At 54.6% G+C, this 12,475-nt stretch overlaps 1 protein-coding gene across 2 annotated transcripts in view; it reads left to right on the forward strand.

Annotated features, from left to right (window-relative positions):
- NTN1 (netrin 1) overlaps positions 1 to 12,475 on the forward strand; it is a 194,336-nt gene that overhangs the window by 93,497 nt on the left and 88,364 nt on the right. The window lies entirely within an intron of this gene.

Genomic DNA, 12,475 nt, shown 5'->3' on the forward strand with positions numbered 1-12,475 from the left:
CAGATCTCAGCTAGATGAGGAGGCTTGTGCTTAGGCAGTGCGAAGCCAGGGTGGGTGTTTGGGTAAGGCTCGGAGGGGCTCCTTTTTCCCTGGGGGAATGGGGCCATGTAGCAGGCTGCGTGCATCCCACGTACACCCTGGAGGAACTGGACACGGCAGCCACAGGTGCAGCAGGTAGAAGGAGGGCAGGCAGGGGGACGGGGTCAGAGTGGTGGGCAGGGGCTGGGTGATGGGAGGCCAGAGAAGGCATTTGGGTTTCATTCCAAGTGTGGAGGGAAGCTCAGGGTGTGTGTGGAGCTGAGAGGTGATCAGATCCTGTTTGCATTTTCGTAAGATCACCTGGCTGCTTTGGAGGAATCAGGGGCGAGGCCTTGGGGGTTTCCAGGTGAGAGATGATGGAGGCTTGGGGTGTAGAAAGGATGATAGGGAGAAGTGGACACGTTTGGGACCCGTGTCCATTTGGCGGTCATGCCACCAGGACTTGGCAGGTTGCTCGTGGGAGCAAAAGGAAAGAGAAGGACCCGTGCGTGAGTCCTTCTCAAGCGTTTGTGTGACTCCGGAGCTTGGTGGCACTTGTCAGAGGATATGGGTCCCATGCAGAAGGGCGAGAGTACTGGTTTCTTTGTCCCCATTTTGTGGCACTGGGAACATCGTGCAGGCTGGGGAGCAGGATGTTAGAGGGGGCAACAGATGCAGAGAAGGAAGACCAGACCTTGTCACCCAGTTTCTCTGGCTGTGCTCAGCCTCCACTGGGCACGCTTGACCTTAAAAACCACTGTGGGCTCCAGGGGTGGAGAGGCAAGTCTCAGGGACCCCAGGCTTTCTGCAGCCCGGCCCTGGGGAACGGTGGAAAGTCTCCTGAGAAAACATGCCACCAATGATTTTTTGATGAGTGAGACAAGAGTGGTTTGGGGCGGAGTTAATTTTCAGAATCAGGAGGAGAAAGCCCAAGTTCATCTAAGGGTATCCCAGCCTGCCCTGGCCTCTGTGGTCCAGCAGCAGGAGCTTCTGATCCAGTCCACCCACTCAAGCACTGTTCCTGCGGTTCACCGATGAAGTGGAAGGATGTCTAAGGATGGGCCGTGAACATGATGTTCCTGGCCATCGGCCCTGGACCGAGGGAGCCAGCGGGAGGGGAGTGGAGGTGAAGGTGGCTCCCTAGCCTGGCATCTCAACTTGGCCATGAATTTTCCGCTTGTCCCCAGTGCAAGGCAGAGGAAATACTCCTCATCCTCTCTCACATCCCCCCACCTTAGACTCTTGCTATGGGACTAATTTTCTCCATCTAAACCTAAGGCTGCACCTGGTTTTCCTCGGATTCAAATCTTGGGAGGAGGTAGAACCCAGGGGCCTTGGCATGCCTGGTCCCTTTGGTATACCACCAGGGAGTCCTCTTACCCATCCCACAGAGCCTCTAGAATGTTCCATTTCCACCCTCTCCCCAAGGCTGTGTGGCTGACGTTTACGTAAACTGAGCACAGAGTCGTGACCAAAATCAGAATCTTCCTGGAATTTCCAGGCACTGAAAGAAATAGAATAAAACAACCAAAATCCCATTTGACATTTTCAGAGATGCTCTGGACCAGAAGGAAAAGAATCTAAAACTTAACCAAGGGCTTGCAGCCCTGTCTTGGATGCTGCCCTGTGAGACTCCAGCCAGGCTTGGTTTCTTCGCTTTGAAAAATCGGGGTGCTGGCTCTGTGATCCCCCAGCCCCTTCTGGCAGTAACGCTACCCGATGCCACATAAAGCGAGGGCCGAGGTGAACACCCTGTTACGTCTCTGCAGAACTCAGACTTGAGGAAATTGAAAAACACTCCAGCCAGCATGGAACAGGGTTTACAGTGGGTCCACTGGAGAAACCATTCAGGGGATCACGACTTGTAAGGCTCCAGAGCGGCCAGGGAGCCTGAGCCTCATTAAAAGGCACTTTACCTGGAAGACCCCAGGAAGCCTGTCCTTGAGGAGGGAAGAGCAGAGTCAGAAATGAAGGTGGAGGGTTTCCCTGGTGGCGCAGTGGTTGAGAGTCCGCCTGCCGATGCAGGGGACACGGGTTCGTGCCCCGGTCCGGGAGGATCCCACATGCCGCGGAGCGGCTGGGCCCGTGAGCCATGGCTGCTGAGCCTGCGCATCCGGAGCCTGTGCTCCGCAACGGGAGTGAGAGGCCTGCGTCACACACGCACACGCACACGCGCGCGCGCGAAGGTGGAGCCGTGTGGGCGGGCGCAGTGGAAAGAATGCTGAATTGTGAGTTTCAGGTGTGCCCCGGGGTCCCCGCGCTGCTGCTCTCTGGTTACTTTCATTCCCCTGACCGCTTTTCCTCTCTGGGAGGAAACGGTCCCTTCAAGCCCCATGGAGTGACCTTGTGAATTTCACCACGGCTAAGGTTCTCTTGGGTCTAAGGTTTGTGCGTAAGCAATCAGGAAAATGCAAATGAAATCGGGAACCCCCCCGCAAACAGCGTCATGCTCAGCGTCTGTCTCCCCGTCTCCAGTGACTTCAGGTCTTTGGTGCCCCCATCTTCTACACCATCACCTTCCTACCACGCGGCATGTTTGGACGCTCACGTGTGGCCTGTGACTATGGAGTCGCCCCTCCTGCCTGATCGATGGTGGCTCCAAAGATGCCAAAATGTAGAAAAGTGTGCATCTCAGATTGTCAGAATACAGAAAATCTCGGTCCAACAAGAGTTGGAAGCTGTGACTTCACTGGGCCAGCAATGGTATCTACCCCTCCTTCAGTGACCCCGCTACTTGGGGGGGGTTCTAGAAGAAGATGCCTCATTTGTGAGCAGGTTTATATTTGTGCTGGTGCTCAGTTATGTCTTTGTGCCTGAAAGCCATCAGGGGCTGGCTCGGACACCCACAGTGGGGGCCTGGGGACTCCTGGGTCAGGCCAGTCGATGGCTGTCTCTGCTGTTCCCTATCTTGACATGAGTCAAGCTAGCAAGTTTGGATTTCTCACCTCTGGGAGGCAGGGGCTGGGGTGGGACAGACCTGGGTTTCCTCCCCGCCCTGCCATTCCCACAGGTCAGCTCTCCGTGTGCTTGTCCCCTTGTCTATAAGATGGAGGTTACCCTGAGGACTAAGGGATGAGGCAGGGAGACCCGTGCCTTGCTCACAGGTAATAGCTCATAAGGGCCATGTGCATCCTTCCCTTCCTTTCCTAGGTTCTGGGGGAGGTGGTGACAGATTGGGCAGGTGCCCGTCCTCCAGGAGTTCCTGATCCTGTTTGGAGACCTGTCTGTCCCCCAGACTCATAGCTGCGGTGGCCACCTGCCTCCTGGGCAGGCCTCCCACTGCTGCCTCCCAAACTCAGCCACTTGGGGCTGAATCCGCCTGCTGCCCCAGACCTGCCCCCACTCTGGGTTTCCCCTCGGTTCCTGAAGACCTCAGGGCATCCCAGATCCTCCCCCTTCTTCACACGCTGACGTCCAACGCCAAGGCTGCTTAACCACCCCTACAGTGGGCTGTCTTTCCCCGTTCCCCATTGTCCCACCCCGATTCAGGCCCCCAGCCTGCACCATCCCACCCAAGTTTGCAGGGCCTTGTGACACAGTGGTTGTTCTCACCTGTCATGGCCGCGTTATCCCCATTATCTTAGTGTCTTGAACTGTTTATTTTCCCATTAATATTGAATCTAGGCTCACAACCACTGAGGAGTTTTCTCTGTTCTCCCTCTGCTTGGGGCTGGGCTGGGTACCCCTCCTCTGTCCCTGCTGGAATTCCTTGTGTGTTTTCCAATTGTGGCCTCCTTGCTGTGCCTCCAAACTGCCAGGCACACTCCCGCCTCAGGGCCTTTGCACAGGCTGCTGCTTCTCCTGCAGTGCTCTTGCCCTGTGTAGCTACATGGCTCACGCACCAGCTGTCACCTACTGGGTGAGGCCTCCACGACCATCTCTGTGGTGCTCGCAGCACTCCTCTCCGACACCCTGTCCTTTCCTGCTTTATTTTCCTTCATAACAGTTACCATTTTCTCACACTCCTTATGATCTCTCGTGTGCCTTGTGGATTGTGTCTCCTGAATCCCTGGTGGCAGGGATTTTGTGTGTTCACGGCTGACCCTGTGCCTGGCACGGTGCCTGGCACGTGGGCTTTCAACAAATATTTGCTGAATGAATGAATGAATGACGTGCATTTAGCCCATGTTTAAATGGTCCATTTTGGCTTCTCTACTAGATTCTGGCCTCGGGAAGGGCCGGGCCTTGTTCTGTTTGTTTTGGCCATCATGTATCCTTGATGCCTTTTTGATGAATGATTGTTGCCGCCTCTGTCGGAATTCTCTCTCTGAATAGAATTCTGAGCATGCCACTTTGGTCTTTGAAAGGCTAACTTTTTGGGTGGTTTCTGTATACCCACCCAGTCCCTTGGCACCTAGCCACGGCTGGGGACCTGCTTCCCTCACCCCCAGCACCCCACACTCACACTCGGGGCTCATCATGCTCTCACTTTGCCCACTGATAAAGCTGTGTGCTTTCATGGACGTGATACATTCCCACCTCCAAGCCTTGGTTCCTGCTGTTCCATCTGCTGGGAATGCCCTTGCCCTTGGCCTCCTGGCAAACCCCTAGGCATCCCTCACTTGCTTTGAACCCTTCTTTCCGGTGCGTCCGTCCCCCCAGCAGGGGCCCACTCCCTAGATCATGCCTCCCTCCTTTGCTAGAATATGAACTCTTCAATCCAGCTACCACATCCCGTGCCCCTTTGTGCCCTTGGGCCTGGCGCAGTATCTGGCATGAGGCTGACCTGCATGTTTAGTGAATCAGCAAAGAAATGAATGATGCGTCCACATTGATAACACAAAGCTCCGTGTGACTGAGGGTCAGAATGAGTGTGGTCCCACCCAACTCCTGGAGTATTTTAATTATTATTTTTATTGACGTATAGTTGATTTACAGTGTTGTGTTAATTACTGCTTTACAGCAGGGTGGTTTAGTTATACATCCTTTTTTAAAATATTCTTTTCCATTATGGTTTATCATAGGATAGTGAATATAGTTCTCTGTGCTAAACAGTAGGACCTTGTTGTTTATCCATTCTATACATAATAGTTTGCATCTGCTAATCCCAACCTCCCACTCCATCCCTCCCCAAACCCCTCCCCCTTGGCAACCCCTAGTCTGTTCTCTATGTCCGTTTTTCTGTTTCTGTTTCATAGATAAGTACATTTGTGTCATATGTTAGGTTCCACGTGTAAGTGATATCACACGGTATTTGTCTTTCCTTTTCTGACTTACTTCACTTAGTATAATCTCTAGTTGCATCCATGTTGCTGCAAATGGCATTATTTCGTTCTTTTTTGTGGCTGAGTAGTATTCCATTGTATATATGTACCACATCTTCTTTATTCCTGGAGTATTTGAAATGCCATTGGTTAAGGGATCTGACTGAATCCCTGCAACATTATAAATGCTCATAGCCAGAGAGGAGTTTCCCTTCTCCCATACTGCTGACTACACGCTCACCACCAAGAGGGGTGCCAGCTTCTCCCAAGCCCTGGACAACTGTTCAGTCCCTTCCTGTCCCCCAGGAGCCTCTGGTACTGCACCTCTCCAGTGGGGAAGTCGGAGTCCAAGGGATACAGCGAATTGCATCCTCTGGGGGCCTCTGCGAAGGCAGGTGCAGGCACTGAGCTGGCAGCTGTGGTGTTTTTCTGTGCCGACTCGGCCTTTGGGGAGGTGGTCTGGCTGCAGTGCTCACTCGCCGGGCCTGTTGAGTCGTGTGCCCACCTGAGGACCTGGTGCCAAAGGCCCCGGGCAGCCCAGCAGGGGCAGGGCCATCCCCCCCATCCCCAGGCCTTTGGCTGTGTCTGGGCCTGGGCCTTAGGTTTATTCCACGGGTTTCCTCTGGACTCCAGGTGACCGTGGGGGGCCTGTGAGCTGGGCCCTGGCTTCCTAGTAAATGTTTTTAAAGCCCCACCAATCCCGGAAACAGAGATCTCCCTAAAATACGTTTACCAGGACCTCTTTGTTCCCGAAAAGAGCTTTCCTCTCTCCCTCAAATGACTGATTTCTTGCCAGCCCCTCCCTGGCGACTGATTACTGTGTGCACACCCTGCTCCCTGGGCTTTGCACCGCTAGGGGTGGCATCCACCTCTCCCGTGGACCAATCTCTCTGGATCACATTTGAGAAACAAAGGCTGGACGATCAGGGGGTCTCACTCCTTGTCTTTTAAAATTACCTGGGAGCTTTTAAAATCCACCCATGCCAGGGCCACACTTGGACTAATTAATCAGAGTCTCGGGGGGTGGGGAAACCACACTTAAAAAACACAGCTTTCCAGGTGATGGTGATGCGCTGCAGAACTGGAGAACCCTCGGAATAGATGATCGCTTTCCTCCAAAACCCAGTTATTCCTTCCGTGCAGCCCTGTGCCTTCAAGGGTCCCCGTCGGTGCACAGATGCTCGCGCCCATTGCCCTGCCTGGACTGTTCCGGGTGTGAGGGGAGCACGCACGCCAGTCCCTACATCACAGCGCCCAGAGGTTAAGCCTGAGGCCTGGGGTCTTTTTCATGGTGTCTGCTTGCTGGGTCTTTGCAGACCTGAAATGAACCTTGCCAGGACCGCTCAGTGCTGGGTCCTGAGAGAGGTGAGAAAACGTGTTCCAGGACTTGACAGCCGAGTCTGGGGGGCTCCAGGCTCAGGGGGTGCTGTCTTCTTGAATGGGCACTGCACCCGCATGCTCCCTTCCAACACCTCTAACCCTCAAAGCCTGAACCAAACCCTCCCAGTTCTCCACCTGGACACTGGTGACCCCATCCACGACAGGGACCCAGGAGAGCAGGATGTCCCCACTACTGACTCCCCCTGGTCCCTCCTCTATCTCCGTCCCCACTCCTTGACCTTTGCCAGGTCTTTTCATCTCCACCCTCATTGCCCACCTGATCTGGCCTTTACTCATCACCAGAGCACCGCTTGCATCAGAAAGTGTGTGACAGCTGCTACCACCTGGGCCTGAATGTGCCCGGGCCCCAGTACACCTTTGCCTACCTCTGTGCCTGTCTCCAGCCGCTGCCCCCATGCAGCCTTCCTGCTGACAGCACGGACATCCTTCTCACGCGTGGCTGCTTTTTGCTTCTGAGCCTTTGCACATTCGCCCCCCGCCCCTCCCGCCCCCCGCCACCCCGACTTCTTGGAAGACTTAGCTTGTCCCCTGCTCGCAGAAGTAGGTAGTTCCTTAGCAACTCACAGGGGCCAACTGTTGATACACAGTCCTTCCCGACGACCATCAGACTCCCTCCTGATCCCGAAGCAGAGGATTCCTTGGAGTCATCATACTTCCTCCTGGGTGGTACAGACCCCCGGCACTGCTGGGTTACATGGAGTCAGTGGAGCCCATTCTGTCTGTGGAGACTAGACTGATTTGTCCTGGCACCATGGTCCCATCCACAGTTGAGGTTCTGCAGGCCCCTGGGGTATTCGCTTGGAGCCCTTGCCTGTAGATCACGCCCCTGGCAATCGATTTGGCTTCCAGAGTTTACATGGATATGTGCATGCAACCCTTCTCTTCACTCCCTCCTGCAAGCTCTGAGCCTGTTTCTTCCCATCTTCCTGCTGCTCTGACCCATGCTGCTTTCTGGATTCTCCCTAGAGCCAGATCCCCCTGAGGAGAAGCTATCATAGACCCTGGAAGGGACAGCTTTCCCTGAAAAGAGGGGCAGGAAGTTTTCCAGCACCAGGCCACCGGCTGAGGTCAGTGGAATAATCACTCACCTCCGTGCTACAGTCTTTACAAAACCAAACCAACGAACTGAAATGTATTTTTCTCCGAAATAGTTAAGAGGATAATAACACTGTTACGATAAGAGGATGCTGTGATAAATGCCTCCAACTTTATCAAATTGCAACATTGTGCTTTTTTTTTTTTTTTGCTTTATCCCTTTGTTTAAAAAAAGTATTTGGTCTTGATAAAGCCCCCACGTTCACCCCCAACTCCAGCCTTGGAAGCTGGGGGCGTGCACTGTGGGGTGAGGGTGAGGACCCAGAACCAGCGGGCAGGTGCTCCCCTCTAGTCCTGCCTTAGAGAAGGCAGGGTTCTTCTGCAGGGGTGGCCCAGCTCCCTCTAACCCTTCCTTCCCAGCTCATCCCTGCCCTGCTCCTCACTTGCGGGCAGAAAGTGGGCAGAGTGTGTGCAAAGGGAGACCCCATCTCTTTAGTGTGCAAAAAGGAATGTACGTGGATGGTAAGAAAAAAATACAGTGACTCCTGGCTCCATCTAATTCTCTGCTTCAGGGGTCAGGAGAGAGGCCAGTGGTCCAGACTCCCCATGTTGTTTTATATTTTTCCTGTACCATTTCCTCTGCCTGGAGAGCTTGCCTCCCCTCCGCCATACACCCAGCTCCTATCCATTCCTTCAGACCTAGCTCAGATGACACCTCCTCCAGGAAGATTCTCAGCCGGCCCGCCGGAAAGCATCTCTGCGTTTTCTAAGCCGTCTTTGCGCATAATCGGTACCAGGCATCTGAGTTTCATCCACGCTTTGTCCCCTTCCCACCAGACTGTAGGCTTCTGGAGGCCAGTGACGGTGTCTCCTGTTCACTTCTTTTATCCGCCCCCCACCACCAGCCCAGATCAGTTATGACATGAAACTGGAGTGCAGGGAATGTTTGCTGAGCGAATATTTGTTTCCTGAGGGGTCCCCAGCACCGAGAGCAGATCCTGCACCTGGTGGGCAGTGCATGAAGATTTATTGAGTGAGTGAATGAGTGAATGAATGAAGGAAGGAACACTCAGAGGGCCCTATCCCTGGGGCGGGCTTGTCTCCACTAGCAAGATTCGGTGAGCATTTCTGGCATTCAGACCTGGACCTGGATCTTTCCCCGAGTCTGATTCTGGTAGGAGTTGGGCGTTGTGGGATGCCTGGGCCACGTCCCTGTGGTTCACTGACAGCGGCCCCCTTGAGGTCCAGCTCCCCGTCCCCTCCCAGCCCACCCTCCCCCACTCCCCACAATGAGGCCAGTGGCCCCCTGAAGCCACAGGGCTTGCTGGTTTGCAGGAATCCCGGTGTGTTTTTTTCCCAGTGAGTGACTTTAAACCATCTTTAAAATGACTGCTCAACTCACAAACCCCTGCAGGCGCGTTTCTGGGGTGATTTGGATCCTGCTAGGCATTTCATTCCTTTCCCTGAATTGCTCGTTATTTCATTTGCATAAATTTTAGTGGTGAGATATTGCCCCAGGCCTGGGAAGCTCAAACAGACCTCATGATGGGGCAGCAGAGACGAGCAGCAGGGTCTCGATCTGGCCGAGACGTGTGTCTGCTGATTTTCTCAGGCCGGGTCCTCAGCACCAGCTCCTGCAAGAGTGGCCGAGGAAGGAGGCTCAGCCTCGGCTGTCCCTGACCTTGGCCTGTCCCGCTCTCTCTGCACACCGTCACCCAAGGCCCTGCCTGGGAGGGAGGCAGAGGCCAGATGGACCCTCGCTCCCACCTGGGCCCTGGCATCCCCGCCCCATCAGTCAATCCATCCACACCGACTTATTGAGACTGTCATACTGACGGCCAGGAGCTGGGTACTGCCGCCGGGAGACGGCGGAACGAAAGACGCAAGGAGATAAGACCCTTGAGTGGGGGGCAGTGCGGACAGGACGAGGCAGCTGTGTTCGGTGCCAGGCCCGGGGCCGGGCTGTTGGAGCTTTGGGGGCAGTGTGGGGGGTTGGGGGGAGAGAACTCGGGACCTGGAGGGGGAAGCTGGGGACTTGAAGAGGGTCTTGAAGGTTGAAGAGCCAGGAACCCTGTAGGGCTGAGTTTCCCACCAGGTGTGCCCCAGGCGGCGGGTGGCTGGGAGCCCCGGCTGGCCTCCCACGGATGGGCAGACGCGTCCGGGTCTCCAGCCCCCGCCGGCACCTGACTGTCCTGTTTCTTCAAGTGGCATGTGGTGGAGGCGTTTGAGCGGCTGCTCTGGGTCAAGTGTGTGGCCATCACAGAGGAGAAGGTTCAGTCAGAGGGCGGGGTCTTCAGAGGGAGTAAGTAGGGTGGGCGGCGCTGGCACCCAGCTCGCGGTGGAGGGGAGTCGTGGGGTGACACCGGCACAGGGATCGGGGAGGTGACGAGGAGCCTTGAACGCCGCACTAAGGAGTCCAGACTTGTCCTTTAGGTTCTGTGGAACCGGGCAGGTTTCTGATCAGACAAGAGACCTGATAGAAGAGCCACTATAGACCCGTCGGTCAGGCAGTCGGTACAGGAGGAAGCGGGGTGGCAGGAGCCCAGGCCTGACACCACGGGGGTGAGAAGTGAGCAGAATGAGGGCAGAGGGAGACCCCCCCACACCATGGGCAGCCCCGACCTCTCAGATCTGCCACTGGTGCCCACATTTATCACCCTCCCCAGGGTTCAGTTTCCACTGAACCCAGGCTTTGGGGTCAAAGGTGAAGCTGTTGCAAGGTTGGACTTGGCCTTCACCTGGCAAGGTCCAGGTGCAAGGCTTTCTGGGACCGAGCAGATTCCAGTTCCAAGAGAAACGGTCCACGTTACACCTCAGGGCATCAGTTTCCCAGGGATTCCCTCGCTCTGTCCAGAGGCTCACTCAATCCCGTGTCACTCTGTGTTTGCCAAGAGTCTCCAATGCACCTAGCATGCTTCTATGCCCAGCAAGAGAATAGGGAAGGAGGAAAACACGGCCCTCGTCCTCACAGACTAAGCATAACCACATTCAACGGAATTTAAATAAAACATTTTTGGACTGTGACACACAGTAAAAATACATTTACCATATGAATCATGACCCACTACCTCTATCCATCCATCCACCCGTCCATCCAAAATAAAACTTTAATGAACGCTGGCTATGAGCAGTCCACCCTGATATTTCCTATTCGCTTTTGTTTTTGTAACCCTGTCCCACAACCCACTAAGCCCATCTCGTGATGCGCTGACGGGTTGTAACATCAGCGTTTTCGGCGTCTAGGAGAGTTGCGCACTTCTTAAAAGATCCGTCTGGCGGGGCGGACTGTGTGTGCTCTGGGTCACCAGGAAAGGGAAGGTCCTCGCCGGACACATGGTGGCATCCTGTCTATCGGCGTATCTGCACTGCATATGGTGGAACGGACACCCTGCCTCTGAAGGCGACGGAAACAAGTACAGGACGGAATATTTTTTAAAGGAACAAACGAAAACACAAACTTAAAAAAAAAAAAGCACCACTGAGCTGGCAAGAGAATAAAGGCACCTGCTGAGGCCCACAGAGTGAAAGTGGGATCATGGAGGTGAGTACAGAGCTGTCTCTGGATGGAAGGTGTAGGTCAAACCCTCGTGACCTGGAGCCTCGGCTTCGTGGGACTCAGGACCAGAGATGCAGGCAGGGAGTCTAACAGGAGATGCACATGAAGCTCAGACCCTGTAGGACTACACTCTTGGTGTAAAGGCCCACGAGACACAGGCCTGCTATGCAGAGGGGAGAGCCCAGGAGACCAGACTGTTTTGACCTTTTCATTGGATGGAGGGGAAAGATGGTCTCTCCAGAGAATTCATAACCCCACACCAGCTCCCAGGTGGGTTTAAAGCCCAAATTCATGACCCCGGGCAGGTCAAGGAGGATGGTGACTTGCACTAAGGAATGAAACAGAGAGATCTGGGGGAGATTTGGGAATTCGAAAGTAAACAGGAGGCTTCCCTGGTGGCGCAGTGGTTGAGAGTCCGCCTGCCGATGCAGGGGACACGGGTTCGTGCCCCGGTCCGGTAAGATCCCACATGCCGCGGAGCGGCGGGGCCCGTGAGCCATGGCCGCTGAGCCTGCGCGTCCGGAGCCTGTGCTCCGCAACGGGAGAGGCCACAACAGTGAGAGGCCCGCGTACCGCAAAAAAAAGAAAAAAAGTAAACAGGACTTGGTGATGGATTAGACTGTGCGTTGAGGAAACGGGAGGTGACAAAGGTGCCTCCTACGTGTCTTGCTTGCCTTGGTGGGTGGATGACAGCATTTTGTCTTGGAAGACAACTGGATTTGGGAGGGAATATGAAGACTTTAATCTTGGACCACGCTAAGTTTGAATTGCCTTTAAGAGGTCCGAGGTGCGGGGCATAGAGTTGGATATACGTATCCGACGCTCAAAGATTTCTGGACCAGAACTATAAATCTGGGAGCCGTCTCTCCAAGAAGATGATCATTGAGTGGGCGAAATTATCAAGGGAGGTAGAATAGTCAAGTGAGAGGAGAGAAGGCCCACTTCTCCTGGAAGAGCTCCAGCTTTGACTCAGGGCAAGCCTGGAAGGGAGACAGGTCGAGGAGGAGAAAAGCCAGGCGTGGATGCTGCCGTGAACATCCAAGAAAGAGAGGGTTGCAGGGGAGACGTGGAGAGGGCTGTCAAAACTGCTGAGAGATCGGGACTTCCCTGGCGTCCACTGTTAAGGCTCTGCGCTTCCACTGTGGGGGGCATGGGTTCGATCCCTGGTTGGGGAGCTAGGATCCCACATGCCTCGAGGTGCGGCCAAAACAAAAACAGAAACAAAACCAAAAAAACTGCTGAGAGGTCGAATAGGAGAGAT

Source organism: Mesoplodon bidens (assembly GCF_964165515.1).
Source record: "Mesoplodon bidens genome assembly, chromosome: 19".
NCBI classification, from domain to species: domain Eukaryota; kingdom Metazoa; phylum Chordata; class Mammalia; order Artiodactyla; family Ziphiidae; genus Mesoplodon; species Mesoplodon bidens.